This window comes from Rousettus aegyptiacus, unplaced genomic scaffold (assembly GCF_014176215.1).
Source record: "Rousettus aegyptiacus isolate mRouAeg1 unplaced genomic scaffold, mRouAeg1.p scaffold_m13_p_11, whole genome shotgun sequence".
NCBI lineage: Eukaryota > Metazoa > Chordata > Mammalia > Chiroptera > Pteropodidae > Rousettus > Rousettus aegyptiacus.
Window position 1 is genome coordinate 38841010 of NW_023416286.1, and position 7417 is coordinate 38848426.

The following is a 7417-nucleotide window of genomic DNA, read 5'->3' on the forward strand; positions in this document are numbered from 1 at the left end:
GATGAAGATTATTCCTAAATCTTAACATAAATGATCAAGTCTGTGGGTCTATTTTACTTCTTTACATATGTATTGTTATGGATTGAATAATGTCACCCCCAAATTTGTATGTTAACCTTCTAACCCCCAGTGTCTCTAAATGTGGCCTTATTTGGGGATAGGGTCTTTACAGAGATGATTAAGTTAAAATGGAGGGGGGTAGGGGGAGAGGCAAAAGAGGGGATGATACACAAGAAGGCAGAGAGAATGCACCTTGAAGACCACATTAACTGTTTCAACAAGTTGGGGGAAGCTGATGACCTGAGAGTTAACTACTGGAGGGAAAGCAACATGAGGAGGTGAAAATAAGTTCTCACTAGCTGGAGTAAAATGTGTTAATAAGGAAACACCCTAGAGAAGTTAATATATTTGTCCTTATCCACCACTAAAAACACTTTCTTTTGGGATAAGTAACAGTGTCTAGCAGAGTCTTCTGTTTGCATATTCATAATCCTTGATTAACTGAGAAAGAGATTTAGTAACTCTGGCCCTCGGTTGCCACATTTTTAAAATAAGGATAATAATTGTCACAAAAAAACTGTCCATCATCCCCTCCCAACCTCCTTATCCTTTTGGAACTCACTGTTCCCTATTCTATGGCTCCTAGGAATGGCCTTCAGCTAATAACTAATGGGAGTTTAACCCACAAACTCTGAGATGTGCTCTATGTGATATCCCCCAAATCCCCATGGACTGAGCTCCAGTTGCCCCAGGTGATAACCTGCTCATCAATGTGCCCCTTATTGGCTTCCTTTCCTTCTCTGTTTTATTTCCCCACTTCCCTAAAGATCCTGGCTAGAACTACCTCCTAAAGAAACAAGATGCACTCAAATCCTTGATTAAAGGTCTATATCTGGGAGAACCCAATCTAAGACAATTACATATAAGTAATTAACAAGATTGCATCCAAGAGAGAAAGCTAAATGCAGATATTTGGGGGGAGTGGGGAAGGTAGTCCCCTGTTGTGTAGTGGAAAGAACTCTGAAATTGGAGTCAGAAAACATGGATCATAATTCTGGTTCCATCACATATTAAATGAGTAAACTTAGAAACTGGATAATAATTGATAATTAAATGGGGGAAATACATGCCAAAGTGTCTAGTACATAGTTGATACTCAAGAAATACTAATTCTCCTCTTTGTTTATACACACAGTTAGTTTTTGTTGGTCGTGTTAGCTCCAAAGAATCAAAAAGTTTTACACAATTAACCAGAAGTTGATTGCATCAGTTACTTATCCCCATTGGAGATAGAATTGTTATTAATCTTGAATTTTAAAATGGTCCATTTACAGAGATTAGCAGCATGTTCATCATAAAGAAATCCTGTTTTTCACCTACCCTACTTCTTTATAGTGAATTTTTAACCTCTAAGGCCCTTTCATATGCAAATTTTTTGTGAAGACTTCTTTAACTCCCCCGGGGAGGTGGGTACCATCTTTAAACCTAGAGGATCCTCTTACTGTTGGTATACCCTTCTTTACATGTGAGGTTGCAATTTTTCAGTCTCTTTTGAAACAGTAAGCCCTGCCAGATATCCATGTCTTAATTCATTTGTGTCTCTCTAGTGCTGTTATCATGTCTGGTACACAGGAAATGCTCAGTAACAGCTGTTAATTGAATAAGACTAACATTCTTCTATAGTCTGTTATGGTCTCCCCAGTTTTCTGGGGAGGAAGAGCCTTACTGAGACTATTAATCTTACAAAACATGAGGCTGTGTGTTTAAGTATTGTGGTATTGAAAGTTTTCTTTTTCTTAAGAAAATAATAAAAAAGAGATAATGTGATATTTCCTAGTGAAACTGGCTAATGGCCACCGTCTAAAATTAGCGAAGTATCAGTTTATGCAGTGTCTCCGTCTTTCTGGCTAGTGTTTAGCCATTCCGGAGGTCAACCAGATGCTTGTGCAGCAATCTGGGTGCATGCATACTCTTGACACTTTCCAGAGTTAGGCTAGGAATCAGGCATCAGAAGCTGTGTATTTTCCTTGTAATTTTCCTGAGGCCAGCCATCTCTGCTTGTTGTGTTTCCAGAAACTCTTACTAGTTTGAATTTTAAGGCAAATCCTGGTTAACTACCTCATCAGAGATGAAGACTATAATGACAAATACATGAGTCCATTGAGCAGAGTCTGTGTGGTGAAAATGTGTGGGTGAATGCAGTTCTGATACCTATCAATCCTGCTACTGTGCAAGCAGGCCATTTAGCAGTCACAAATGACTTAACCATAATTCAGTCAGCAATCCCAGAGTAAAGCATTTCCATTCCTGTCAAGGTAATACAAAGGGTAAATTAGCTCCTACAAAGAAGAGAATCGAAATAGCTCCTTAAACACTTTTCTTAAAGCACTTACCTTGACTGCTTCCATCACAGGCAGCTGTGTTACTTGCTGATTTTAATACTGATGATTTGCATTCACACAGTAAAAACTCGAATTACTTTGCAAATAGTCTCTTTAAAACTTACACTGCTGTTGTGAAATAAATGCTTAAATGATTAATTGCATTTTGTTGCTTTTTCTAGGCAGGATCTTAAGCCATTGAGTGTGATTTACCTAGAAAATACAATGATTTAACAATGTACAAGACTGATAAAATGACTGCAAAGTAATGCAGTTAATTTTCTTAACAAAGTTTCTGAAATTCTGTATTACGATTTAAAATATAAATTAAATATCCTTATTCAAATGCTACTACTTTCAGAACTGAGATTTGGACAGTTTCAGTGGTAGAAGTGCTTCATTCATCCTTTGGCATTTTAGAAATAGCCAAAAGACATCCAAAGCCAAGTCTAATTAATACAGTTGATAGTCCCACTACCCAACAGAGGTTGGGCAAAAATAAAACAGTGATTTCTTTTCATGTATACCTTCTAATTTGGCTTTCTGAAAATTTTCACATTTCCAAAAAATGTTTTAAAATATAGCAGAATCACTTAAAGAAGAGTATAGCCTCTTGAGAGACGCATATGTCAAATCACTATTTGAATATGTAGGTTTAGGTATAAATTCTCCTAATAGTCTCTTGACCTTCCACCTCTGCCTTACCCTGCCACTACCAATATTTTTCTCCCAATTCTTCCTATACCCATGAAAGGATTACTGGTTATCCATCTTAGTGTTCCATGCTCTGAGAAGACAAGACATCTCCTGCCTAGCTTGATTAACTACTTATTTCACACTTCTGCATGGCTATCGATTATAAACTCAGAGCCCAGCTGAGGGATGGCACAACCAAGCAGATATCTAGGATGTCAATCTATGTGGAGCAACAAACATTATTGGGGTTAAAGAACATTGCCGAAAAAAAAGATCGAGAAAATTATAATTACCAAATTCCACTTCCTAATAACAGCAAATGCCCTAATAATAGCAAGCACCCATATGCAGCTCAATCTCCAACAGACTGCTTTAAATGTGTTACTATATTAACTGCTTTAACTCTCGCAGAACCCATATGATGTAGGTACTATAATTACTTCCATTTTAAAGATGGGGAAAGTGAGGCACAGAGAGGTTAAATAACGGTCCAAAGTCACACAGCTAAGATGTGGCAGAGCCTTTATCTCACATGATAGAACTGGAGATGTTAGGACAAATACTTCAAAAGCCTCTTAGAAGAGTTCTTGAGATGCTTCAGAGTTATGCTCCAGAAACATAAAATATTCATTTAACTCTTGACTAAAAAGGGTCAGCCCACAGGTTTTTTGCTTGGCTGAAAGTATAAAAAGCGTAGGGCCAAAACTGTCCTTGTAGGGCCAGGAAGAGGATCTGAGAACCCCTGCCTGCTATCAGGGTCCTTCTCCATTCTTTCTCTAGTCAGCTCTCAAACTCTCCTCCAAATAATGTGAATAAATTATCCAAAAACATAAGGTTGAAGGGGTAAGTGTATTAGTCGGCTCGAGGTGTTAAATTATTAGCCTGCATGAGGAGCCTATACATCTTTGTCACAGGCTGCTCAGATTGAGTACATTTTAATGGAACTAGGCCCCTGAAGTGATTCAAAAAGAGAAAGAAAAGAAAGAAGGGCACAAGGCTCAAACACAAGTAATACAGGCACTGGCATTACGTTCTGATGAGAGGGTGGGGTCCAACTCCCGAGTTCCATGAAAGCTCCTGCTAAGAGACTGTCTAACGAACTTTAATTTGCTTATTTTTGTCCTGTTGGGAAAGGACCAGGGTTCACTGTCTTATGTCACCAAGGTTCTTGCTGAAGCAGTAGAATCTTTTTCCTCTTTCAGTAAAATATAAATTCTTCACTTTGAAATTCTCAGAGAAGTTCGTATGCTTGTAGCTCAGCCATGATTAGGCAAGAAAACAGAAATGGAATTTAATGTTTGGAAGAGCCTGTATTGACTGCACTGAGTAACTTGACTCATGGAAAGTCTATCAAGAGACTTTTAGAGATGCACCATCAGAAATGTGTTGTATTGTGTTGTCTGCCATGAACCTCTGTTCTTTCCAATTATCCTGCTTTTTGCATGAAGGACTGTTTCTTAAGGTTCCATTTCTGTTTAGGAAATGAGCATGAATATAACCCGTGGTATACATATCCAAGCTTCCATCAGTAAACTACCCCTTTCTCTTCATTCCCAAAAATCTTACCTTTGATTCCTAACCAGACAAATGTTTGCTGGCCCCATCAGGATCAAGTTACGCCTGGATGGGGTTACCAGTCAGGTAGTACGATTTCAGGCAGGCTCTCCCCAGGTATTTCTCTCATCTACCTGGATGCAGCCTGCTATGTCATTATTAGCATTTCTTCCTTCAGTTTCAGATTTTGATGTTGTTAAGGGTTGCTCTTTTCTTAAAAGATATGCATTTCAGACTGGTGGCATTTGCACTTCAGTGTGAAGGATTTTTCCAAGAGCAGGTATAATAGATCACGATTCAGAAAATATGAGGGCTTTGAGGTAAATGAAGAAGCCACTACTATATATAGGGTGGTGTGTGTGTGTGTGTGTCCAGATATTCCAATTTACACAAAAATATAAAAATGATTAATTTAAGTAAACTAATTTCTATAAACCAGGGATCCAGGAGAGTCTATAAACCAGACCGCTCTTTTACTTATGATTAAGGGGAGGAGTGTTTGGCCAGAGAGCTGTAATCTGTTATCTGTGTAGGTCTAGTTATCAGACAGCCTGGATTTTCAAAGATTATACTGAATTTCAAATATTCTGTCACATTTTCCCTACAAATACTCTCCTATCTGTCAAGACATATAGATTGCTGGTGAAGAATACGTGGAAAATGTCAATCCTCTATTTACGATAACCCTTTTAGTTAGATTACCTACTCAGAAAGGCACACCATACAGAGAGATCTGCCTGGCGAACCTGGAATCAGAGAAAAAAAATACTTTCCACCAGGATAAGGTCTAACTGATCTATCACCCTTTTCTTTTATGCTTTCTCTCCTAGAGAAGAGTTCTATGAATGTTGTAACTTGCTGTTTCTTAAAATCAAATTCTTTTGTCCTTATACTTAATCCAGAATTATATTCCAGAAAGCTCTGATAGTCATGCCTATGCTGTAATCAATCTTATTTCAGTCGAAAATAGTTTCTCCTTCCTATACTTTGCTACTTTCACCTTACCTGTAATTCATAGTAGATATAATATTTTAGATTCACAAATGCAGGTGTGCAAAGATATGATGTTTTTTTAAAACCAAACTTAATGTAACCTGTGAGTATCATTTCTACCAGGTAAGCAAAAACTTAATCATGTCAATTCAAATTCATTAATTCACTTCCACTTAAAAACCGTATCTTTCTGTGCTTACTGAATCAATCCAGAAGTTTTTCTACTTTGTTGCCTTTGTTCCTGAATATTATATAAGTTTCAATGTGGCTGACTTAGTCTGACTTCTTGTCCTGGAACCAGGTGAGGGCTATCTGGCCCACTTTCTACACTGGGTCCTCTTTGACAGTCACTGAAGTGTAGCTTGTTTCACTCAATCTTGGACACCTGTTTCTAGCCCTGCCACATCTGCTACAGTTATCTGAGACCCCAGCCTGGACCACAGATGATGTTCTACATCACCTCAGCCCAACAGAGAGGCACTTCTGTGCACCTCCTTGAGGTTAGGGAACTCTAAGCATAATTGCCATTTTTTGCGCACCACACTGGGATCCTCACATCAATGCTCTGCCTCCCAGAAACCATCCTCAGCTTCCATTGGACTTAGCGCTCTTCTCCATGTCCTACATTTTCCCAGGCTATGCCCTGGTAAGCCAGGCAGTATGCTTTCTCTTCTAGGACATAGGGTTTCTATCAATGTTTACATAATCCACTTTCAACTATGGATTCATTCTATGAGACCAACCAGTTATTCCTGACCCCTTGATTTTTTCTTCCTACTTTGGTTGAACTTTCATGTCTTGGTGGCAGGAAATGGCTTTTAAGATGATTACTCATAACATAAATGCTCTCCTGTGAGTCTTTTCTGGCCGTTAGCCCTTTGGAGCTTAACAAACCTTTTCTCTATCAAAAATTCCAGCTTTGTCTACGGTCATGCCACCCTGAAAAGCCTGATTCCGTCTGATTTCAGAAGCTGAGCAGGGTCGGGCCTGGTTAGTACTTGGATGGGAGACCACCTAGGAAGACCAGGTGCTGTAAGCGTAAAAAATAAAAAATAAGGGATTGTAAACTGACAAGTTCCTTGCAATCTGTGAGGTCAACCAAGGGTTGCCACGCAAAAAAAAAAAAAAAAAAAAAAAAAAAAAAAAAATCCTGCTTATATTGTAGGAAGATCTACATTGGAGGCTATTTTTTCATCTGTTCTCAAAAATGTCTGATTTGATGTTGGAAATTCAGTGATAATTTCTTTGTTTCTGGCAGTTTTGGATCTCCCTTGGGAACTGTGCATATGGAAGAGAGTTTTGTTTTTCTCAGGGGCTCCCAGTAAGTGAAACTTCTGCTTCCCTCCTCACCTTTTTCCAAGGCTCATTTCCATAAAAGTCATCATAACATAAACCATTTTGTCATCTTCTTTTTACATGCATTGCTTGCTACATTTATTAATTTTTCAAGGTCACTTAATTTAAGGATTGTAGCCCTGTGAAGAGCAAAGTGCATTGGATGATTAAGGAGATGATTTGATTCAGACTATTGTACTAGGGGACCACTCATTAATGAAGATTGTCTCAAAGAAGAGGAAGAAACCCTGGGATTTATAAAGACAAGTAAGTAAGTGGAGTCTTATGGGATTAGAGAAGAGGGTGGAGGTCATTCTTATCTTAGAATATGCCAAGGCAGGGTAGTTCTTTGTGCTTAACCATTTCCTAGAATATAAAGGGGTAATAAAATAAAATTTAACATTGTAAGTTCCTTTTTTTGTTCAAGAAGAATAACATTCTTCTTCATTCTATCAGGT

At 38.3% G+C, this 7417-nt stretch overlaps 1 pseudogene; it reads left to right on the plus strand.

The window, feature by feature from the left end:
• Positions 1–6545: 6545 nt before the first annotated feature.
• On the plus strand, positions 6546–6663 carry LOC118609590 (annotated as a pseudogene).
• The last annotated feature ends 754 nt before the right edge of the window (positions 6664–7417 follow it).